General features: G+C 34.3%; 12 non-coding genes across 12 annotated transcripts; all 12 read left to right on the top strand.

Annotated features, from left to right (window-relative positions):
- Positions 1-1,597: 1,597 nt before the first annotated feature.
- Positions 1,598-1,670, top strand: TRNAF-GAA (transfer RNA phenylalanine (anticodon GAA)). Its single transcript has one exon. It is a non-coding gene; the product is annotated as a tRNA-Phe (tRNA).
- Positions 1,671-3,880: 2,210 nt separating this feature from the next.
- On the top strand, positions 3,881-3,953 carry TRNAF-GAA (transfer RNA phenylalanine (anticodon GAA)). The gene has a single exon. It is a non-coding gene; the product is annotated as a tRNA-Phe (tRNA).
- Positions 3,954-6,163: 2,210 nt separating this feature from the next.
- Positions 6,164-6,236, top strand: TRNAF-GAA (transfer RNA phenylalanine (anticodon GAA)). The gene has a single exon. It is a non-coding gene; the product is annotated as a tRNA-Phe (tRNA).
- A 1,046-nt stretch (positions 6,237-7,282) lies between these two features.
- TRNAL-CAG (transfer RNA leucine (anticodon CAG)) lies at positions 7,283-7,365 on the top strand. Its single transcript has one exon. It is a non-coding gene; the product is annotated as a tRNA-Leu (tRNA).
- A 1,316-nt stretch (positions 7,366-8,681) lies between these two features.
- TRNAF-GAA (transfer RNA phenylalanine (anticodon GAA)) lies at positions 8,682-8,754 on the top strand. Its single transcript has one exon. It is a non-coding gene; the product is annotated as a tRNA-Phe (tRNA).
- Positions 8,755-10,762: 2,008 nt separating this feature from the next.
- Positions 10,763-10,835, top strand: TRNAF-GAA (transfer RNA phenylalanine (anticodon GAA)). Its single transcript has one exon. It is a non-coding gene; the product is annotated as a tRNA-Phe (tRNA).
- A 2,213-nt stretch (positions 10,836-13,048) lies between these two features.
- On the top strand, positions 13,049-13,121 carry TRNAF-GAA (transfer RNA phenylalanine (anticodon GAA)). The gene has a single exon. It is a non-coding gene; the product is annotated as a tRNA-Phe (tRNA).
- Positions 13,122-15,334: 2,213 nt separating this feature from the next.
- On the top strand, positions 15,335-15,407 carry TRNAF-GAA (transfer RNA phenylalanine (anticodon GAA)). The gene has a single exon. It is a non-coding gene; the product is annotated as a tRNA-Phe (tRNA).
- A 2,212-nt stretch (positions 15,408-17,619) lies between these two features.
- TRNAF-GAA (transfer RNA phenylalanine (anticodon GAA)) lies at positions 17,620-17,692 on the top strand. Its single transcript has one exon. It is a non-coding gene; the product is annotated as a tRNA-Phe (tRNA).
- A 2,212-nt stretch (positions 17,693-19,904) lies between these two features.
- Positions 19,905-19,977, top strand: TRNAF-GAA (transfer RNA phenylalanine (anticodon GAA)). The gene has a single exon. It is a non-coding gene; the product is annotated as a tRNA-Phe (tRNA).
- A 2,006-nt stretch (positions 19,978-21,983) lies between these two features.
- TRNAF-GAA (transfer RNA phenylalanine (anticodon GAA)) lies at positions 21,984-22,056 on the top strand. The gene has a single exon. It is a non-coding gene; the product is annotated as a tRNA-Phe (tRNA).
- A 2,006-nt stretch (positions 22,057-24,062) lies between these two features.
- TRNAF-GAA (transfer RNA phenylalanine (anticodon GAA)) lies at positions 24,063-24,135 on the top strand. The gene has a single exon. It is a non-coding gene; the product is annotated as a tRNA-Phe (tRNA).
- The last annotated feature ends 488 nt before the right edge of the window (positions 24,136-24,623 follow it).

Raw genomic sequence — 24,623 nt, 5'->3', positions numbered from 1 at the left:
ATGCTATTTATTTACATTTTTGTGTGGTGCAACAAGTTGGTTTAAGGATATAAGCAGTCAAAGAATAAAAATGACTAATATTTCAAAATTTTAAACAAAATTTAGATATTTTCACAGAAAAAAACTAAAAATATATTGACCTAAATTTACAGTTAATGTAAAGTACAATGTGTCACAAAAAACACTTTCAGAATTACGGGGATATGTAGAAGCATTCCAGAGTTATTACTGCATACAGTGATAAAAGTCATATTTTTTTAAAATGGGGCTTGGCCATTTAGCTCAAAATAGGCTTGATAACTAATAGTTTAAACAAATGTATTGAAATAAAAACTGTAATATTAAATATTTTAAAATAATTTTCAATGACAATTACTGGTCATATTTCTGCTGACTAACTTGGAAAGAGTTAAGGCACAGAATCCACAAGAAGTCAGGCGCTGCGTTCAGGTCGCAGTCTCTCTTGGAGGCGTGGGTTCAAATCCCACTTTTGACATCACCTTTTCATGAAACTATACAGATTCTCAGTCAATTATTGATTAGATGGGGATCAAACCAAACTTAGCAATGGGCCTTAAAAAACCTGATCCCAAAGTTACCACTACCTGGGAGTCTTTGGGGTGAATCTGAAATTGTCGTCTATAAACGGAACTCTAGGACCATGAAATCGTTTTTATGTGCATATGTTAGCTGTCTTGGCACTATAAAAATACTGCGGGCGGTCAATGGGGCGGGACTATTTCAACTCTTTGTGTTCTCTTTCCCTATTAGGGCGGAGACTCCACATCCTATGGGGCTGTTCTGGGAGATTTCTATAAACTGAATTGCCGGTAAGTCTAATTTCATATTTGATTACCTCATTCATCAATAGACTATAAAAATACTTAATAAACAAAAGCTTAAAAGGTAGGTAATCATAGTTTTAAAGTCTGAAATGCACATGCGATACTGACATTATTATTATTATTATTATTATTTATTGTTATAGCGCCATTTATTCCATGGCTCTTTACAAGTGAGGAGGGGTATACATAATAAAAACAAGTACAATAATCTTGAACAATACAAGTCATAACTGGTACAGGAGGAGTGAGGACCCTGCCCACGAGGGCTCACAATCTACAAGGGATGGGTGAGAATACAGTAGGTGAGATGACATCTAAGTTTCAGCACATTTTGGGACAAATGTTTTCACATTGAAAGTTAACAATCATTAAAATATTTTCTCTAAATTGTTGTCTCCTTTTTTGCTCCAATTATTTGCATTTAATAACAAATAAAACTTGATGTAACATTATGCATGCACATTGTCTTTTATGTTCAACCATCACCTGTCTCACAAACACAGGGTTTGAATGAACCTGATGAATGGAGTCAAATTGAAAATGTAAAAAAATCTCTGTCAAAATTGCTGTTTTTTTCTACTCATTCACAAAGAGTTAATGAAAGTTATTAAATATGTACAACAAAATAGCAGGAGTTTCAAATAGAAATCATGCTGCAAAAACCAGTCAAAGCAAAAATAAAAATATCTACTTTCAGGGGTTTCGCTTGACATTTGCCAAGTGTCTAGCACTCCTAAAGTTGTTTGTGTTTGGCCGAAATAGCTCAGATGGGAGAGCGTTAGCCTGAAGATCTAAAGGTCCCTGGTTCGATCCCGGGTTTCGGCAACATCATTTTTCTTGATTCTTTACATTTTAAGGAGAAAATAAACAAAGCACGTGGACTGATTATTTAAAGAAAATGTAAAAGGCCTAAAAATCTTAACTATCTACAGAAAATAAAATGTTAAAAAGATGAGAAATGGGAACTTTTCCATTTGAGCAAATTATTATTTTTTTGTAATTTTTCCTCTGGTTTGTTTATTTCCATTTCACTTAGCTGTAAGAGGATTTAAAGGGAACCTGATAGCTGATAAAGAAAGCATGTATCAGACACTAGCTGAATGATTTCAACCATGTATGTTTGACTATGAAATGCTGTGGTGTATATGAATTCATTGTGAGAAGTAATTTCTAAAATGGGGTCACTTTGGGGGGGTTTCTGCTGTTTTGGTACTTTTGGTACTCTGCAAATTTTACCTGCAAACTATTCTTGCAAAATCTGCATTCCAAAATCCAAATAGCGCTCTTATTTTCAAAGCCCTGCTGTGTGGCCAAACAGTAGATTCTGAAGAAATATGGTGCATCACCGCATTTTGTGAGAAATCTAACATTTCTAACATCCTAACAAAATAAAAGGAGGTTTGAAAGTGAATGCTGACAAAAAGTACACATATGAAAAATGCTATTTATTTACATTTTTGTGTGGTGCAACAAGTTGGTTTAAGGATATAAGCAGTCAAAGAATAAAAATGACTAATATTTCAAAATTTTAAACAAAATTTAGATATTTTCACCGAAAAAAACTAAAAATATATTGACCTAAATTTACAGTTAATGTAAAGTACAATGTGTCACAAAAAACACTTTCAGAATTACGGGGATATGTAGAAGCATTCCAGAGTTATTACTGCATACAGTGATAAAAGTCATATTTTTTTAAAATGGGGCTTGGCCATTTAGCTCAAAATAGGCTTGATAACTAATAGTTTAAACAAATGTATTGAAATAAAAACTGTAATATTAAATATTTTAAAATAATTTTCAATGACAATTACTGGTCATATTTCTGCTGACTAACTTGGAAAGAGTTAAGGCACAGAATCCACAAGAAGTCAGGCGCTGCGTTCAGGTCGCAGTCTCTCTTGGAGGCGTGGGTTCAAATCCCACTTTTGACATCACCTTTTCATGAAATTATACAGATTCTCAGTCAATTATTGATTAGATGGGGATCAAACCAAACTTAGCAATGGGCCTTAAAAAACCTGATCCCAAAGTTACCACTACCTGGGAGTCTTTGGGGTGAATCTGAAATTGTCGTCTATAAACGGAACTCTAGGACCATGAAATCGTTTTTATGTGCATATGTTAGCTGTCTTGGCACTATAAAAATACTGCGGGCGGTCAATGGGGCGGGACTATTTCAACTCTTTGTGTTCTCTTTCCCTATTAGGGCGGAGACTCCACATCCTATGGGGCTGTTCTGGGAGATTTCTATAAACTGAATTGCCGGTAAGTCTAATTTCATATTTGATTACCTCATTCATCAATAGACTATAAAAATACTTAATAAACAAAAGCTTAAAAGGTAGGTAATCATAGTTTTAAAGTCTGAAATGCACATGCGATACTGACATTATTATTATTATTATTATTATTTATTGTTATAGCGCCATTTATTCCATGGCTCTTTACAAGTGAGGAGGGGTATACATAATAAAAACAAGTACAATAATCTTGAACAATACAAGTCATAACTGGTACAGGAGGAGTGAGGACCCTGCCCACGAGGGCTCACAATCTACAAGGGATGGGTGAGAATACAGTAGGTGAGATGACATCTAAGTTTCAGCACATTTTGGGACAAATGTTTTCACATTGAAAGTTAACAATCATTAAAATATTTTCTCTAAATTGTTGTCTCCTTTTTTGCTCCAATTATTTGCATTTAATAACAAATAAAACTTGATGTAACATTATGCATGCACATTGTCTTTTATGTTCAACCATCACCTGTCTCACAAACACAGGGTTTGAATGAACCTGATGAATGGAGTCAAATTGAAAATGTAAAAAAATCTCTGTCAAAATTGCTGTTTTTTTCTACTCATTCACAAAGAGTTAATGAAAGTTATTAAATATGTACAACAAAATAGCAGGAGTTTCAAATAGAAATCATGCTGCAAAAACCAGTCAAAGCAAAAATAAAAATATCTACTTTCAGGGGTTTCGCTTGACATTTGCCAAGTGTCTAGCACTCCTAAAGTTGTTTGTGTTTGGCCGAAATAGCTCAGATGGGAGAGCGTTAGCCTGAAGATCTAAAGGTCCCTGGTTCGATCCCGGGTTTCGGCAACATCATTTTTCTTGATTCTTTACATTTTAAGGAGAAAATAAACAAAGCACGTGGACTGATTATTTAAAGAAAATGTAAAAGGCCTAAAAATCTTAACTATCTACAGAAAATAAAATGTTAAAAAGATGAGAAATGGGAACTTTTCCATTTGAGCAAATTATTATTTTTTTGTAATTTTTCCTCTGGTTTGTTTATTTCCATTTCACTTAGCTGTAAGAGGATTTAAAGGGAACCTGATAGCTGATAAAGAAAGCATGTATCAGACACTAGCTGAATGATTTCAACCATGTATGTTTGACTATGAAATGCTGTGGTGTATATGAATTCATTGTGAGAAGTAATTTCTAAAATGGGGTCACTTTGGGGGGGTTTCTGCTGTTTTGGTACTTTTGGTACTCTGCAAATTTTACCTGCAAACTATTCTTGCAAAATCTGCATTCCAAAATCCAAATAGCGCTCTTATTTTCAAAGCCCTGCTGTGTGGCCAAACAGTAGATTCTGAAGAAATATGGTGCATCACCGCATTTTGTGAGAAATCTAACATTTCTAACATCCTAACAAAATAAAAGGAGGTTTGAAAGTGAATGCTGACAAAAAGTACACATATGAAAAATGCTATTTATTTACATTTTTGTGTGGTGCAACAAGTTGGTTTAAGGATATAAGCAGTCAAAGAATAAAAATGACTAATATTTCAAAATTTTAAACAAAATTTAGATATTTTCACAGAAAAAAACTAAAAATATATTGACCTAAATTTACAGTTAATGTAAAGTACAATGTGTCACAAAAAACACTTTCAGAATTACGGGGATATGTAGAAGCATTCCAGAGTTATTACTGCATACAGTGATAAAAGTCATATTTTTTTAAAATGGGGCTTGGCCATTTAGCTCAAAATAGGCTTGATAACTAATAGTTTAAACAAATGTATTGAAATAAAAACTGTAATATTAAATATTTTAAAATAATTTTCAATGACAATTACTGGTCATATTTCTGCTGACTAACTTGCAAAGAGTTAAGGCACAGAATCCACAAGAAGTCAGGCGCTGCGTTCAGGTCGCAGTCTCTCTTGGAGGCGTGGGTTCAAATCCCACTTTTGACATCACCTTTTCATGAAACTATACAGATTCTCAGTCAATTATTGATTAGATGGGGATCAAACCAAACTTAGCAATGGGCCTTAAAAAACCTGATCCCAAAGTTACCACTACCTGGGAGTCTTTGGGGTGAATCTGAAATTGTCGTCTATAAACGGAACTCTAGGACCATGAAATCGTTTTTATGTGCATATGTTAGCTGTCTTGGCACTATAAAAATACTGCGGGCGGTCAATGGGGCGGGACTATTTCAACTCTTTGTGTTCTCTTTCCCTATTAGGGCGGAGACTCCACATCCTATGGGGCTGTTCTGGGAGATTTCTATAAACTGAATTGCCGGTAAGTCTAATTTCATATTTGATTACCTCATTCATCAATAGACTATAAAAATACTTAATAAACAAAAGCTTAAAAGGTAGGTAATCATAGTTTTAAAGTCTGAAATGCACATGCGATACTGACATTATTATTATTATTATTATTATTTATTGTTATAGCGCCATTTATTCCATGGCTCTTTACAAGTGAGGAGGGGTATACATAATAAAAACAAGTACAATAATCTTGAACAATACAAGTCATAACTGGTACAGGAGGAGTGAGGACCCTGCCCGCGAGGGCTCACAATCTACAAGGGATGGGTGAGAATACAGTAGGTGAGATGACATCTAAGTTTCAGCACATTTTGGGACAAATGTTTTCACATTGAAAGTTAACAATCATTAAAATATTTTCTCTAAATTGTTGTCTCCTTTTTTGCTCCAATTATTTGCATTTAATAACAAATAAAACTTGATGTAACATTATGCATGCACATTGTCTTTTATGTTCAACCATCACCTGTCTCACAAACACAGGGTTTGAATGAACCTGATGAATGGAGTCAAATTGAAAATGTAAAAAAATCTCTGTCAAAATTGCTGTTTTTTTCTACTCATTCACAAAGAGTTAATGAAAGTTATTAAATATGTACAACAAAATAGCAGGAGTTTCAAATAGAAATCATGCTGCAAAAACCAGTCAAAGCAAAAATAAAAATATCTACTTTCAGGGGTTTCGCTTGACATTTGCCAAGTGTCTAGCACTCCTAAAGTTGTTTGTGTTTGGCCGAAATAGCTCAGATGGGAGAGCGTTAGCCTGAAGATCTAAAGGTCCCTGGTTCGATCCCGGGTTTCGGCAACATCATTTTTCTTGATTCTTTACATTTTAAGGAGAAAATAAACAAAGCACGTGGACTGATTATTTAAAGAAAATGTAAAAGGCCTAAAAATCTTAACTATCTACAGAAAATAAAATGTTAAAAAGATGAGAAATGGGAACTTTTCCATTTGAGCAAATTATTATTTTTTTGTAATTTTTCCTCTGTTTTGTTTATTTCCATTTCACTTAGCTGTAAGAGGATTTAAAGGGAACCTGATAGCTGATAAAGAAAGCATGTATCAGACACTAGCTGAATGATTTCAACCATGTATGTTTGACTATGAAATGCTGTGGTGTATATGAATTCATTGTGAGAAGTAATTTCTAAAATGGGGTCACTTTGGGGGGGGTTTCTGCTGTTTTGGTACTTTTGGTACTCTGCAAATTCTACCTGCAAACTATTCTTGCAAAATCTGCATTCCAAAATCCAAATAGCGCTCTTATTTTCAAAGCCCTGCTGTGTGGCCAAACAGTAGATTCTGAAGAAATATGGTGCATCACCGCATTTTGTGAGAAATCTAACATTTCTAACATCCTAACAAAATAAAAGGAGGTTTGAAAGTGAATGCTGACAAAAAGTACACATATGAAAAATGCTATTTATTTACATTTTTGTGTGGTGCAACAAGTTGGTTTAAGGATATAAGCAGTCAAAGAATAAAAATGACTAATATTTCAAAATTTTAAACAAAATTTAGATATTTTCACAGAAAAAAACTAAAAATATATTGACCTAAATTTACAGTTAATGTAAAGTACAATGTGTCACAAAAAACACTTTCAGAATTACGGGGATATGTAGAAGCATTCCAGAGTTATTACTGCATACAGTGATAAAAGTCATATTTTTTTAAAATGGGGCTTGGCCATTTAGCTCAAAATAGGCTTGATAACTAATAGTTTAAACAAATGTATTGAAATAAAAACTGTAATATTAAATATTTTAAAATAATTTTCAATGACAATTACTGGTCATATTTCTGCTGACTAACTTGGAAAGAGTTAAGGCACAGAATCCACAAGAAGTCAGGATGGCCGAGCGGTCTAAGGCGCTGCGTTCAGGTCGCAGTCTCTCTTGGAGGCGTGGGTTCAAATCCCACTTCTGACATCACCTTTTCATGAAACTATACAGATTCTTAGTCAATTATTGATTAGATGGGGATCAAACCAAACTTAGCAATGGGCCTTAAAAAACCTGATCCCAAAGTTAGTAACGACAATTTCAGATTCACCCCAAAGACTCCCAGGTAGTGGTACCTGGGAGTCTTTGGGGTGAATCTGAAATTGTCGTCTATAAGGCTAGGTTCACATTGCGTTAGGGCAATCCGTTTAGCGATAGCGCTAGCGGATTGCGCTAACGCAATGTATTTTTAGGGGTCGCGTTTGGGGTTCGCGTTAACGTCCCCGCTCAGATCCCCGATCTGCGAGAGCGGGGAACGGACCTCGGGCGCGCCGCGGATGCTGCAAGCAGCGTCCGAGGCGCGCTACAAAAGAACGGCACAACGCTAGCGCGAGCCGAAAAAGGCACGCGCTAGCGATGCGCTTCAGGCAAAAAGAACATTGCTGTCAATGGGTGCGCTAACGGACCCGTTGCACGGCGTTAATTGCGACATTTTCGCCGTGCAACGCTGTCCGTTAGCGATCACCCAAAAACGAAATGTGAACCTAGCCTAAACGGAACTCTAGGACCGTGAGATAGTTTTTATGTGCATATGTTAGCTGTCTTGGCACTATAAAAATACTGCGGGCGGTCAATGGGGCGGGACTATTTCAACTCTTTGTGTTCTCTTTCCCTATTAGGGCGGAGACTCCACATCCTATGGGGCTGTTCTGGGAGATCTCTATAAACTGAATTGCCGGTAAGTCTAATTTCATATTTGATTACCTCATTCATCAATAGACCATGAAAATACTTAATAAACAAAAGCTTAAAAAGTAGGTAATCATAGTTTTAAAGTCTGAAATGCACATGCGATACTGACATCTAAGTTTCAGCACATTTTGGGACAAATGTTTTCACATTGAAAGTTAACAATCATTAAAATATTTTCTCTAAATTGTTGTCTCCTTTTTTGCTCCAATTATTTGCATTTAATAACAAATAAAACTTGATGTAACATTATGCATGCACATTGTCTTTTATGTGCAACCATCACCTGTCTCACAAACACAGGGTTTGAATGAACCTGATGAATGGAGTCAAATTGAAAATGTAAAAAAATCTCTGTCAAAATTGCTGTTTTTTTCTACTCATTCACAAAGAGTGTTAATGAAAGTTATTAAATATGTACAACAAAATAGCAGGAGTTTCAAATAGAAATCATGCTGCAAAAACCAGTCAAAGCAAAAATAAAAATATCTACTTTCAGGGGTTTCGCTTGACATTTGCCAAGTGTCTAGCACTCCTAAAGTTTTTTGTGTTTGGCCGAAATAGCTCAGATGGGAGAGCGTTAGACTGAAAATCTAAAGGTCCCTGGTTCGATCCCGGGTTTCGGCAACATCATTTTTCTTGATTCTTTACATTTTAAGGAGAAAATAAACAAAGCACGTGGACTGATTATTTAAACAAAATGTAAAAGGCCTAAAAATCTTAACTATCTACAGAAAATAAAATGTTAAAAAGATGAGAAATGGGAACTTTTCCATTTGAGCAAATTATTATTTTTTTGTAATTTTTCCTCTGTTTTGTTTATTTCCATTTCACTTAGCTGTAAGAGGATTTAAAGGGAACCTGATAGCTGATAAAGAAAGCATGTATCAGACACTAGCTGAATGATTTCAACCATGTATGTTTGACTATGAAATGCTGTGGTGTATATGAATTCATTGTGAGAAGTAATTTCTAAAATGGGGTCACTTTGGGGGGGGTTCTGCTGTTTTGGTACTTTTGGTACTCTGCAAATTTTACCTGCAAACTATTCTTGCAAAATCTGCATTCCAAAATCCAAATAGCACTCTTATTTTCAAAGCCCTGCTGTGTGGCCAAACAGTAGATTCTGAAGAAATATGGTGCATCTCCGCATTTTGTGAGAAATCTAACATTTCTAACATCCTAACAAAATAAAAGGAGGTTTGAAAGTGAATGCTGACAAAAAGTACACATATGAAAAATGCTATTTATTTACATTTTTGTGTGGTGCAACAAGTTGGTTTAAGGATATAAGCAGTAAAAGAATAAAAATGACTAATATTTCAAAATTTTAAACAAAATGTAGATATTTTCACAGAAAAAAACTAAAAATATATTGACCTAAATTTACAGTTAATGTAAAGTACAATGTGTCACAAAAAACACTTTCAGAATTACGGGGATATGTAGAAGCATTCCAGAGTTATTACTGCATACAGTGATAAAAGTCATATTTTTTTAAAATGGGGCTTGGCCATTTAGCTCAAAATAGGCTTGATAACTAATAGTTTAAACAAATGTATTGAAATAAAAACTGTAATATTAAATATTTTAAAATAATTTTCAATGACAATTACTGGTCATATTTCTGCTGACTAACTTGGAAAGAGTTAAGGCACAGAATCCACAAGAAGTCAGGCGCTGCGTTCAGGTCGCAGTCTCTCTTGGAGGCGTGGGTTCAAATCCCACTTTTGACATCACCTTTTCATGAAACTATACAGATTCTCAGTCAATTATTAATTAGATGGGGATCAAACCAAACTTAGCAATGGGCCTTAAAAAATCCGATCCCAAAGTTACCACTACCTGGAAGTCTTTGGGGTGAATCTGAAGTTGTCGTCTATAAACGGAACTCTAGGACCGTGAAATAGTTTTTATGTGCATATGTTAGCTGTCTTGGCACTATAAAAATACTGCGGGCGGTCAATGGGGCGGGACTATTTCAACTCTTTGTGTTCTCTTTCCCTATTAGGGCGGAGACTCCACATCCTATGGGGCTGTTCTGGGAGATTTCTATAAACTGAATTGCCGGTAAGTCTAATTTCATATTTGATTACCTCATTCATCAATAGACCATAAAAATACTTAATAAACAAAAGCTTAAAAGGTAGGTAATCATAGTTTTAAAGTCTGAAATGCACATGCGATACTGACATCTAAGTTTCAGCACATTTTGGGACAAATGTTTTCACATTGAAAGTTAACAATCATTAAAATATTTTCTCTAAATTGTTGTCTCCTTTTTTGCTCCAATTATTTGCATTTAATAACAAATAAAACTTGATGTAACATTATGCATGCACATTGTCTTTTATGTGCAACCATCACCTGTCTCACAAACACAGGGTTTGAATGAACCTGATGAATGGAGTCAAATTGAAAATGTAAAAAAATCTCTGTCAAAATTGCTGTTTTTTTCTACTCATTCACAAAGAGTGTTAATGAAAGTTATTAAAAAAGTACAACAAAATAGCAGGAGTTTCAAATAGAAATCATGCTGCAAAAATCAGTCAAAGCAAAAATAAAAATATCTACTTTCAGGGGTTTCGCTTGACATTTGCCAAGTGTCTAGCACTCCTAAAGTTTTTTGTGTTTGGCCGAAATAGCTCAGATGGGAGAGCGTTAGACTGAAGATCTAAAGGTCCCTGGTTCGATCCCGGATTTCGGCAACATCATTTTTCTTGATTCTTTACATTTTAAGGAGAAAATAAACAAAGCACGTGGACTGATTATTTAAACAAAATGTAAAAGGCCTAAAAATCTTAACTATCTACAGAAAATAAAATGTTAAAAAGATGAGAAATGGGAACTTTTCCATTTGAGCAAATTATTATTTTTTTGTAATTTTTCCTCTGTTTTGTTTATTTCCATTTCACTTAGCTGTAAGAGGATTTAAAGGGAACCTGATAGCTGATAAAGAAAGCATGTATCAGACACTAGCTGAATGATTTCAACCATGTATGTTTGACTATGAAATGCTGTGGTGTATATGTATTCATTGTGAGAAGTAATTTCTAAAATGGGGTCACTTTGGGGGGGTTTCTGCTGTTTTTGTACTTTTGGTACTCTGCAAATTTTACCTGCAAACTATTCTTGCAAAATCTGCATTCCAAAATCCAAATAGCGCTCTTATTTTCAAAGCCCTGCTGTGTGGCCAAACAGTAGATTCTGAAGAAATATGGTGCATCACCGCATTTTGTGAGAAATCTAACATTTCTAACATCCTAACAAAATAAAAGGAGGTTTGAAAGTGAATGCTGACAAAAAGTACACATATGAAAAATGCTATTTATTTACATTTTTGTGTGGTGCAACAAGTTGGTTTAAGGATATAAGCAGTCAAAGAATAAAAATGACTAATATTTCAAAATGTTAAACAAAATTTAGATATTTTCACAGAAAAAAACTAAAAATATATTGACCTAAATTTACAGTTAATGTAAAGTACAATGTGTCACAAAAAACACTTTCAGAATTACGGGGATATGTAGAAGCATTCCAGAGTTATTACTGCATACAGTGATAAAAGTCATATTTTTTTAAAATGGGGCTTGGCCATTTAGCTCAAAATAGGCTTGATAACTAATAGTTTAAACAAATGTATTGAAATAAAAACTGTAATATTAAATATTTTAAAATAATTTTCAATGACAATTACTGGTCATATTTCTGCTGACTAACTTGGAAAGAGTTAAGGCACAGAATCCACAAGAAGTCAGGCGCTGCGTTCAGGTCGCAGTCTCTCTTGGAGGCGTGGGTTCAAATCCCACTTTTGACATCACCTTTTCATGAAACTATACAGATTCTCAGTCAATTATTGATTAGATGGGGATCAAACCAAACTTAGCAATGGGCCTTAAAAAACCTGATCCCAAAGTTACCACTACCTGGGAGTCTTTGGGGTGAATCTGAAATTGTCGTCTATAAACGGAACTCTAGGACCATGAAATCGTTTTTATGTGCATATGTTAGCTGTCTTGGCACTATAAAAATACTGCGGGCGGTCAATGGGGCGGGACTATTTCAACTCTTTGTGTTCTCTTTCCCTATTAGGGCGGAGACTCCACATCCTATGGGGCTGTTCTGGGAGATTTCTATAAACTGAATTGCCGGTAAGTCTAATTTCATATTTGATTACCTCATTCATCAATAGACTATAAAAATACTTAATAAACAAAAGCTTAAAAGGTAGGTAATCATAGTTTTAAAGTCTGAAATGCACATGCGATACTGACATTATTATTATTATTATTATTATTATTTATTGTTATAGCGCCATTTATTCCATGGCTCTTTACAAGTGAGGAGGGGTATACATAATAAAAACAAGTACAATAATCTTGAACAATACAAGTCATAACTGGTACAGGAGGAGTGAGGACCCTGCCCGCGAGGGCTCACAATCTACAAGGGATGGGTGAGAATACAGTAGGTGAGATGACATCTAAGTTTCAGCACATTTTGGGACAAATGTTTTCACATTGAAAGTTAACAATCATTAAAATATTTTCTCTAAATTGTTGTCTCCTTTTTTGCTCCAATTATTTGCATTTAATAACAAATAAAACTTGATGTAACATTATGCATGCACATTGTCTTTTATGTTCAACCATCACCTGTCTCACAAACACAGGGTTTGAATGAACCTGATGAATGGAGTCAAATTGAAAATGTAAAAAAATCTCTGTCAAAATTGCTGTTTTTTTCTACTCATTCACAAAGAGTTAATGAAAGTTATTAAATATGTACAACAAAATAGCAGGAGTTTCAAATAGAAATCATGCTGCAAAAACCAGTCAAAGCAAAAATAAAAATATCTACTTTCAGGGGTTTCGCTTGACATTTGCCAAGTGTCTAGCACTCCTAAAGTTGTTTGTGTTTGGCCGAAATAGCTCAGATGGGAGAGCGTTAGCCTGAAGATCTAAAGGTCCCTGGTTCGATCCCGGGTTTCGGCAACATCATTTTTCTTGATTCTTTACATTTTAAGGAGAAAATAAACAAAGCACGTGGACTGATTATTTAAAGAAAATGTAAAAGGCCTAAAAATCTTAACTATCTACAGAAAATAAAATGTTAAAAAGATGAGAAATGGGAACTTTTCCATTTGAGCAAATTATTATTTTTTTGTAATTTTTCCTCTGTTTTGTTTATTTCCATTTCACTTAGCTGTAAGAGGATTTAAAGGGAACCTGATAGCTGATAAAGAAAGCATGTATCAGACACTAGCTGAATGATTTCAACCATGTATGTTTGACTATGAAATGCTGTGGTGTATATGAATTCATTGTGAGAAGTAATTTCTAAAATGGGGTCACTTTGGGGGGGTTTCTGCTGTTTTGGTACTTTTGGTACTCTGCAAATTTTACCTGCAAACTATTCTTGCAAAATCTGCATTCCAAAATCCAAATAGCGCTCTTATTTTCAAAGCCCTGCTGTGTGGCCAAACAGTAGATTCTGAAGAAATATGGTGCATCACCGCATTTTGTGAGAAATCTAACATTTCTAACATCCTAACAAAATAAAAGGAGGTTTGAAAGTGAATGCTGACAAAAAGTACACATATGAAAAATGCTATTTATTTACATTTTTGTGTGGTGCAACAAGTTGGTTTAAGGATATAAGCAGTCAAAGAATGAAAATGACTAATATTTCAAAATTTTAAGCAAAATTTAGATATTTTCACAGAAAAAAACTAAAAATATATTGACCTAAATTTACAGTTAATGTAAAGTACAATGTGTCACAAAAAACACTTTCAGAATTACGGGGATATGTAGAAGCATTCCAGAGTTATTACTGCATACAGTGATAAAAGTCATATTTTTTTAAAATGGGGCTTGGCCATTTAGCTCAAAATAGGCTTGATAACTAATAGTTTAAACAAATGTATTGAAATAAAAACTGTAATATTAAATATTTTAAAATAATTTTCAATGACAATTACTGGTCATATTTCTGCTGACTAACTTGGAAAGAGTTAAGGCACAGAATCCACAAGAAGTCAGGCGCTGCGTTCAGGTCGCAGTCTCTCTTGGAGGCGTGGGTTCAAATCCCACTTTTGACATCACCTTTTCATGAAACTATACAGATTCTCAGTCAATTATTGATTAGATGGGGATCAAACCAAACTTAGCAATGGGCCTTAAAAAACCTGATCCCAAAGTTACCACTACCTGGGAGTCTTTGGGGTGAATCTGAAATTGTCGTCTATAAACGGAACTCTAGGACCGTGAAATCGTTTTTATGTGCATATGTTAGCTGTCTTGGCACTATAAAAATACTGCGGGCGGTCAATGGGGCGGGACTATTTCAACTCTTTGTGTTCTCTTTCCCTATTAGGGCGGAGACTCCACATCCTATGGGGCTGTTCTGGGAGATTTCTATAAACTGAATTGCCGGTAAGTCTAATTTCATATTTGATTACCTCATTCATCAATAGACTATAAAAATACTTAATAAACAAAAGCTTAAAAGGTAGGTAATCATAGTTTTAAAGTCTGAAATGCACATGCGATACTGACATTATTATTATTATTATTATTATTATTTATTGTTATAGCGCCATTTATTCCATGGCTCTTTACAAGTGAGGAGGGGTATACATAATAAAAACAAGTACAATAATCTTGAACAATACAAGTCATAACTGGTACAGGAGGAGTGAGGACCCTGCCCGCGAGGGCTCACAATCTACAAGGGATGGGTGAGAATACAGTAGGTGAGATGACATCTAAGTTTCAGCACATTTTGGGACAAATGTTTTCACATTGAAAGTTAACAATCATTAAAATATTTTCTCTAAATTGTTGTCTCCTTTTTTGCTCCAATTATTTGCATTTAATAACAAATAAAACTTGATGTAACATTATGCATGCACATTGTCTTTTATGTTCAACCATCACCTGTCTCACAAACACAGGGTTTGAATGAACCTGATGAATGGAGTCAAATTGAAAATGTAAAAAAATCTCTGTCAAAATTGCTGTTTTTTTCTACTCATTCACAAAGAGTTAATGAAAGTTATTAAATATGTACAACAAAATAGCAGGAGTTTCAAATAGAAATCATGCTGCAAAAACCAGTCAAAGCAAAAATAAAAATATCTACTTTCAGGGGTTTCGCTTGACATTTGCCAAGTGTCTAGCACTCCTAAAGTTGTTTGTGTTTGGCCGAAATAGCTCAGATGGGAGAGCGTTAGCCTGAAGATCTAAAGGTCCCTGGTTCGATCCCGGGTTTCGGCAACATCATTTTTCTTGATTCTTTACATTTTAAGGAGAAAATAAACAAAGCACGTGGACTGATTATTTAAAGAAAATGTAAAAGGCCTAAAAATCTTAACTATCTACAGAAAATAAAATGTTAAAAAGATGAGAAATGGGAACTTTTCCATTTGAGCAAATTATTATTTTTTTGTAATTTTTCCTCTGTTTTGTTTATTTCCATTTCACTTAGCTGTAAGAGGATTTAAAGGGAACCTGATAGCTGATAAAGAAAGCATGTATCAGACACTAGCTGAATGATTTCAACCATGTATGTTTGACTATGAAATGCTGTGGTGTATATGAATTCATTGTGAGAAGTAATTTCTAAAATGGGGTCACTTTGGGGGGGTTTCTGCTGTTTTGGTACTTTTGGTACTCTGCAAATTTTACCTGCAAACTATTCTTGCAAAATCTGCATTCCAAAATCCAAATAGCGCTCTTATTTTCAAAGCCCTGCTGTGTGGCCAAACAGTAGATTCTGAAGAAATATGGTGCATCACCGCATTTTGTGAGAAATCTAACATTTCTAACATCCTAACAAAATAAAAGGAGGTTTGAAAGTGAATGCTGACAAAAAGTACACATATGAAAAATGCTATTTATTTACATTTTTGTGTGGTGCAACAAGTTGGTTTAAGGATATAAGCAGTCAAAGAATGAAAATGACTAATATTTCAAAATTTTAAGCAAAATTTAGATATTTTCACAGAAAAAAACTAAAAATATATTGACCTAAATTTACAGTTAATGTAAAGTACAATGTGTCACAAAAAACACTTTCAGAATTACGGGGATATGTAGAAGCATTCCAGAGTTATTACTGCATACAGTGATAAAAGTCATATTTTTTTAAAATGGGGCTTGGCCATTTAGCTCAAAATAGGCTTGATAACTAATAGTTTAAACAAATGTATTGAAATAAAAACTGTAATATTAAATATTTTAAAATAATTTTCAATGACAATTACTGGTCATATTTCTGCTGACTAACTTGGAAAGAGTTAAGGCACAGAATCCACAAGAAGTCAGGCGCTGCGTTCAGGTCGCAGTCTCTCTTGGAGGCGTGGGTTCAAATCCCACTTTTGACATCACCTTTTCATGAAACTATACAGATTCTCAGTCAATTATTGATTAGATGGGGATCAAACCAAACTTAGCAATGGGCCTTAAAAAACCTGATCCCAAAGTTACCACTACCTGGGAGTCTTTGGGGTGAATCTGAAATTGTCGTCTATAAACGGAACTCTAGGACCGTGAAATCGTTTTTATGTGCATATGTTAGCTGTCTTGGCACTATAAAAATACTGCGGGCGGTCAATGGGGCGGGACTATTTCAACTCTTTGTGTTCTCTTTCCCTATTAGGGCGGAGACTCCACATCCTATGGGGCTGTTCTGGGAGATTTCTATAAACTGAATTGCCGGTAAGTCTAATTTCATATTTGATTACCTCATTCATCAATAGACTATAAAAATACTTAATAAACAAAAGCTTAAAAGGTAGGTAATCATAGTTTTAAAGTCTGAAATGCACATGCGATACTGACATTATTATTATTATTATTATTATTTATTGTTATAGCGCCATTTATTCCATGGCTCTTTACAAGTGAGGAGGGGTATACATAATAAAAACAAGTATAATAATCTTGAACAATACAAGTCATAACTGGTACAGGAGGAGTGAGGACCCTGCCCGCGAGGGCTCACAATCTACAAGGGATGGGTGAGAATACAGTAGGTGAGATGACATCTAAGTTTCAGCACATTTTGGGACAAATGTTTTCACATTGAAAGTTAACAATCATTAAAATATTTTCTCTAAATTGTTGTCTCCTTTTTTGCTCCAATTATTTGCATTTAATAACAAATAAAACTTGATGTAACATTATGCATGCACATTGTCTTTTATGTGCAACCATCACCTGTCTCACAAACACAGGGTTTGAATGAACCTGATGAATGGAGTCAAATTGAAAATGTAAAAAAATCTCTGTCAAAATTGCTGTTTTTTTCTACTCATTCACAAAGAGTGTTAATGAAAGTTATTAAATATGTACAACAAAATAGCAGGAGTTTCAAATAGAATTCATGCTGCAAAAACCAGTCAAAGCAAAAATAAAAATATCTACTTTCAGGGGTTTTGCTTGACATTTGCCAAGTGTCTAGCACTCCTAAAGTTTTTTGTGTTTGGCCGAAATAGCTCAGATGGGAGAGCGTTAGACTGAAGATCTAAAGGTCCCTGGTTCGATCCCGGGTTTCGGCAACATCATTTTTCTTGATTCTTTACATTTTAAGGAGAAAATAAACAAAGCACGTGGACTGATTATTTAAAGAAAATGTAAAAGGCCTAAAAATCTTAACTATCTACAGAAAATAAAATGTTAAAAAGATGAGAAATGGGAACTTTTCCATTTGAGCAAATTATTATTTTTTTGTAATTTTTCCTCTGTTTTGTTTATTTCCATTTCACTTAGCTGTAAGAGGATTTAAAGGGAACCTGATAGCTGATAAAGAAAGCATGTATCAGACACTAGCTGAATGATTTCAACCATGTATGTTTGACTATGAAATGCTGTGGTGTATATGAATTCATTGTGAGAAGTAATTTCTAAAATGGGGTCACTTTGGGGGGGTTTCTGCTGTTTTGGTACTTTTGGTACTCTGCAAATTTTACCTGCAAACTATTCTTGCAAAATCTGCATTCCAAAATCCAAATAGCGCTCTTATTTTCAAAGCCCTGCTGTGTGGCCAAACAGTAGATTCTGAAGAAATATGGTGCATCACCGCATTTTGTGAGAAATCTAACATTTCTAACATCCTAACAAAATAAAAGGAGGTTTGAAAGTGAATGCTGACAAAAAGTACACATATGAAAAATGCTATTTATTTACATTTTTGTGTGGTGCAACAAGTTGGTTTAAGGATATAAGCAGTCAAAGAATGAAAATGACTAATATTTCAAAATTTTAAGCAAAATTTAGATATTTTCACAGAAAAAAACTAAAAATATATTGACCTAAATTTACAGTTAATGTAAAGTACAATGTGTCACAAAAAACACTTTCAGAATTACGGGGATATGTAGAAGCATTCCAGAGTTATTACTGCATACAGTGATAAAAGTCATATTTTTTTAAAATGGGGCTTGGCCATTTAGCTCAAAATAGGCTTGATAACTAATAGTTTAAACAAATGTATTGAAATAAAAACTGTAATATTAAATATTTTAAAATAATTTTCAATGACAATTACTGGTCATATTTCTGCTGACTAACTTGGAAAGAGTTAAGGCACAGAATCCACAAGAAGTCAGGCGCTGCGTTCAGGTCGCAGTCTCTCTTGGAGGCGTGGGTTCAAATCCCACTTTTGACATCACCTTTTCATGAAACTATACAGATTCTCAGTCAATTATTGATTAGATGGGGATCAAACCAAACTTAGCAATGGGCCTTAAAAAACCTGATCCCAAAGTTACCACTACCTGGGAGTCTTTGGGGTGAATCTGAAATTGTCGTCTATAAACGGAACTCTAGGACCGTGAAATCGTTTTTATGTGCATATGTTAGCTGTCTTGGCACTATAAAAATACTGCGGGCGGTCAATGGGGCGGGACTATTTCAACTCTTTGTGTTCTCTTTCCCTATTAGGGCGGAGACTCCACATCCTATGGGGCTGTTCTGGGAGATTTCTATAAACTGAATTGCCGGTAAGTCTAATTTCATATTTGATTACCTCATTCATCAATAGACTATAAAAATACTTAATAAACAAAAGCTTAAAAGGTAGGTAATCATAGTTTTAAAGTCTGAAATGCACATGCGATACTGACATTATTATTATTATTATTATTATTTATTGTTATAGCGCCATTTATTCCATGGCTCTTTACAAGTGAGGAGGGGTATACATAATAAAAACAAGTATAATAATCTTGAACAATACAAGTCATAACTGGTACAGGAGGAGTGAGGACCCTGCCCGCGAGGGCTCACAATCTACAAGGGATGGGTGAGAATACAGTAGGTGAGATGACATCTAAGTTTCAGCACATTTTGGGACAAATGTTTTCACATTGAAAGTTAACAATCATTAAAATATTTTCTCTAAATTGTTGTCTCCTTTTTTGCTCCAATTATTTGCATTTAATAACAAATAAAACTTGATGTAACATTATGCATGCACATTGTCTTTTATGTGCAACCATCACCTGTCTCACAAACACAGGGTTTGAATGAACCTGATGAATGGAGTCAAATTGAAAATGTAAAAAAATCTCTGTCAAAATTGCTGTTTTTTTCTACTCATTCACAAAGAGTGTTAATGAAAGTTATTAAATATGTACAACAAAATAGCAGGAGTTTCAAATAGAATTCATGCTGCAAAAACCAGTCAAAGCAAAAATAAAAATATCTACTTTCAGGGGTTTCGCTTGACATTTGCCAAGTGTCTAGCACTCCTAAAGTTTTTTGTGTTTGGCCGAAATAGCTCAGATGGGAGAGCGTTAGACTGAAGATCTAAAGGTCCCTGGTTCGATCCCGGGTTTCGGCAACATCATTTTTCTTGATTCTTTACATTTTAAGGAGAAAATAAACAAAGCACGTGGACTGATTATTTAAAGAAAATGTAAAAGGCCTAAAAATCTTAACTATCTACAGAAAATAAAATGTTAAAAAGATGAGAAATGGGAACTTTTCCATTTGAGCAAATTATTATTTTTTTGTAATTTTTCCTCTGTTTTGTTTATTTCCATTTCACTTAGCTGTAAGAGGATTTAAAGGGAACCTGATAGCTGATAAAGAAAGCATGTATCAGACACTAGCTGAATGATTTCAACCATGTATGTTTGACTATGAAATGCTGTGGTGTATATGAATTCATTGTGAGAAGTAATTTCTAAAATGGGGTCACTTTGGGGGGGTTTCTGCTGTTTTGGTACTTTTGGTACTCTGCAAATTTTACCTGCAAACTATTCTTGCAAAATCTGCATTCCAAAATCCAAATAGCGCTCTTATTTTCAAAGCCCTGCTGTGTGGCCAAACAGTAGATTCTGAAGAAATATGGTGCATCACCGCATTTTGTGAGAAATCTAACATTTCTAACATCCTAACAAAATAAAAGGAGGTTTGAAAGTGAATGCTGACAAAAAGTACACATATGAAAAATGCTATTTATTTACATTTTTGTGTGGTGCAACAAGTTGGTTTAAGGATATAAGCAGTCAAAGAATAAAAATGACTAATATTTCAAAATTTTAAACAAAATTTAGATATTTTCACAGAAAAAAACTAAAAATATATTGACCTAAATTTACAGTTAATGTAAAGTACAATGTGTCACAAAAAACACTTTCAGAATTACGGGGATATGTAGAAGCATTCCAGAGTTATTACTGCATACAGTGATAAAAGTCATATTTTTTTAAAATGGGGCTTGGCCATTTAGCTCAAAATAGGCTTGATAACTAATAGTTTAAACAAATGTATTGAAATAAAAACTGTAATATTAAATATTTTAAAATAATTTTCAATGACAATTACTGGTCATATTTCTGCTGACTAACTTGGAAAGAGTTAAGGCACAGAATCCACAAGAAGTCAGGCGCTGCGTTCAGGTCGCAGTCTCTCTTGGAGGCGTGGGTTCAAATCCCACTTTTGACATCACCTTTTCATGAAACTATACAGATTCTCAGTCAATTATTGATTAGATGGGGATCAAACCAAACTTAGCAATGGGCCTTAAAAAACCTGATCCCAAAGTTACCACTACCTGGGAGTCTTTGGGGTGAATCTGAAATTGTCGTCTATAAACGGAACTCTAGGACCGTGAAATAGTTTTTATGTGCATATGTTAGCTGTCTTGGCACTATAAAAATACTGCGGGCGGTCAATGGGGCGGGACTATTTCAACTCTTTGTGTTCTCTTTCCCTATTAGGGCGGAGACTCCACATCCTATGGGGCTGTTCTGGGAGATTTCTATAAACTGAATTGCCGGTAAGTCTAATTTCATATTTGATTACCTCATTCATCAATAGACCATAAAAATACTTAATAAACAAAAGCTTAAAAGGTAGGTAATCATAGTTTTAAAGTCTGAAATGCACATGCGATACTGACATCTAAGTTTCAGCACATTTTGGGACAAATGTTTTCACATTGAAAGTTAACAATCATTAAAATATTTTCTCTAAATTGTTGTCTCCTTTTTTGCTCCAATTATTTGCATTTAATAACAAATAAAACTTGATGTAACATTATGCATGCACATTGTCTTTTATGTGCAACCATCACCTGTCTCACAAACACAGGGTTTGAATGAACCTGATGAATGGAGTCAAATTGAAAATGTAAAAAAATCTCTGTCAAAATTGCTGTTTTTTTCTACTCATTCACAAAGAGTTAATGAAAGTTATTAAATATGTACAACAAAATAGCAGGAGTTTCAAATAGAAATCATGCTGCAAAAACCAGTCAAAGCAAAAATAAAAATATCTACTTTCAGGGGTTTCGTTTGACATTTGCCAAGTGTCTAGCACTCCTAAAGTTGTTTGTGTTTGGCCAAAATAGCTCAGATGGGAGAGCGTTAGACTGAAGATCTAAAGGTCCCTGGTTCGATCCCGGGTTTCGGCAACATCATTTTTCTTGATTCTTTACATTTTAAGGAGAAAATAAACAAAGCACGTGGACTGATTATTTAAACAAAATGTAAAAGGCCTAAAAATCTTAACTATCTACAGAAAATAAAATGTTAAAAAGATGAGAAATGGGAACTTTTCCATTTGAGCAAATTATTATTTTTTTGTAATTTTTCCTCTGTTTTGTTTATTTCCATTTCACTTAGCTGTAAGAGGATTTAAAGGGAACCTGATAGCTGATAAAGAAAGCATGTATCAGACACTAGCTGAATGATTTCAACCATGTATGTTTGACTATGAAATGCTGTGGTGTATATGAATTCATTGTGAGAAGTAATTTCTAAAATGGGGTCACTTTGGGGGGGGTTCTGCTGTTTTGGTACTTTTGGTACTCTGCAAATTTTACCTGCAAACTATTCTTGCAAAATCTGCATTCCAAAATCCAAATAGCGCTCTTATTTTCAAAGCCCTGCTGTGTGGCCAAACAGTAGATTCTGAAGAAATATGGTGCATCACCGCATTTTGTGAGAAATCTAACATTTCTAACATCCTAACAAAATAAAAGGAGGTTTGAAAGTGAATGCTGACAAAAAGTACACATATGAAAAATGCTATTTATTTACATTTTTGTGTGGTGCAACAAGTTGGTTTAAGGATATAAGCAGTCAAAGAATAAAAATGACTAATATTTCAAAATTTTAAACAAAATTTAGATATTTTCACAGAAAAAAACTAAAAATATATTGACCTAAATTTACAGTTAATGTAAAGTACAATGTGTCACAAAAAACACTTTCAGAATTACGGGGATATGTAGAAGCATTCCAGAGTTATTACTGCATACAGTGATAAAAGTCATATTTTTTTAAAATGGGGCTTGGCCATTTAGCTCAAAATAGGCTTGATAACTAATAGTTTAAACAAATGTATTGAAATAAAAACTGTAATATTAAATATTTTAAAATAATTTTCAATGACAATTACTGGTCATATTTCTGCTGACTAACTTGGAAAGAGTTAAGGCACAGAATCCACAAGAAGTCAGGCGCTGCGTTCAGGTCGCAGTCTCTCTTGGAGGCGTGGGTTCAAATCCCACTTTTGACATCACCTTTTCATGAAACTATTCAGATTCTCAGTCAATTATTGATTAGATGGGGATCAAACCAAACTTAGCAATGGGCCTTAAAAAACCTGATCCCAAAGTTACCACTACCTGGGAGTCTTTGGGGTGAATCTGAAATTGTCGTCTATAAACGGAACTCTAGGACCGTGAAATAGTTTTTATGTGCATATGTTAGCTGTCTTGGCACTATAAAAATACTGCGGGCGGTCAATGGGGCGGGACTATTTCAACTCTTTGTGTTCTCTTTCCCTATTAGGGCGGAGACTCCACATCCTATGGGGCTGTTCTGGGAGATTTCTATAAACTGAATTGCCGGTAAGTCTAATTTCATATTTGATTACCTCATTCATCAATAGACCATAAAAATACTTAATAAACAAAAGCTTAAAAAGCAGGTAATCATAGTTTTAAAGTCTGAAATGCACATGCGATACTGACATCTAAGTTTCAGCACATTTTGGGACAAATGTTTTCACATTGAAATTTAACAATCATTAAAATATTTTCTCTAAATTGTTGTCTCCTTTTTTGCTCCAATTATTTGCATTTAATAACAAATAAAACTTGATGTAACATTATGCATGCACATTGTCTTTTATGTGCAACCATCACCTGTCTCACAAACACAGGGTTTGAATGAACCTGATGAATGGAGTCAAATTGAAAATGTAAAAAAATCTCTGTCAAAATTGCTGTTTTTTTCTACTCATTCACAAAGAGTTAATGAAAGTTATTAAATATGTACAACAAAATAGCAGGAGTTTCAAATAGAAATCATGCTGCAAAAACCAGTCAAAGCAAAAATAAAAATATCTACTTTCAGGGGTTTCGCTTGACATTTGCCAAGTGTCTAGCACTCCTAAAGTTGTTTGTGTTTGGCCGAAATAGCTCAGATGGGAGAGCGTTAGACTGAAGATCTAAAGGTCCCTGGTTCGATCCCGGGTTTCGGCAACATCATTTTTCTTGATTCTTTACATTTTAAGGAGAAAATAAACAAAGCACGTGGACTGATTATTTAAAGAAAATGTAAAAGGCCTAAAAATCTTAACTATCTACAGAAAATAAAATGTTAAAAAGATGAGAAATGGGAACTTTTCCATTTGAGCAAATTATTATTTTTTTGTAATTTTTCCTCTGTTTTGTTTATTTCCATTTCACTTAGCTGTAAGAGGATTTAAAGGGAACCTGATAGCTGATAAAGAAAGCATGTATCAGACACTAGCTGAATGATTTCAACCATGTATGTTTGACTATGAAATGCTGTGGTGTATATGAATTCATTGTGAGAAGTAATTTCTAAAATGGGGTCACTTTGGGGGGGGTTCTGCTGTTTTGGTACTTTTGGTACTCTGCAAATTTTACCTGCAAACTATTCTTGCAAAATCTGCATTCCAAAATCCAAATAGCGCTCTTATTTTCAAAGCCCTGCTGTGTGGCCA

The sequence above is a fragment of the Ranitomeya variabilis genome, chromosome 4 (assembly GCF_051348905.1).
Source record: "Ranitomeya variabilis isolate aRanVar5 chromosome 4, aRanVar5.hap1, whole genome shotgun sequence".
In the NCBI taxonomy this organism is placed as follows: domain Eukaryota; kingdom Metazoa; phylum Chordata; class Amphibia; order Anura; family Dendrobatidae; genus Ranitomeya; species Ranitomeya variabilis.
Note: the sequence above shows the minus strand (reverse complement) of the source record. Positions and strands in the feature narration are given on the sequence as shown.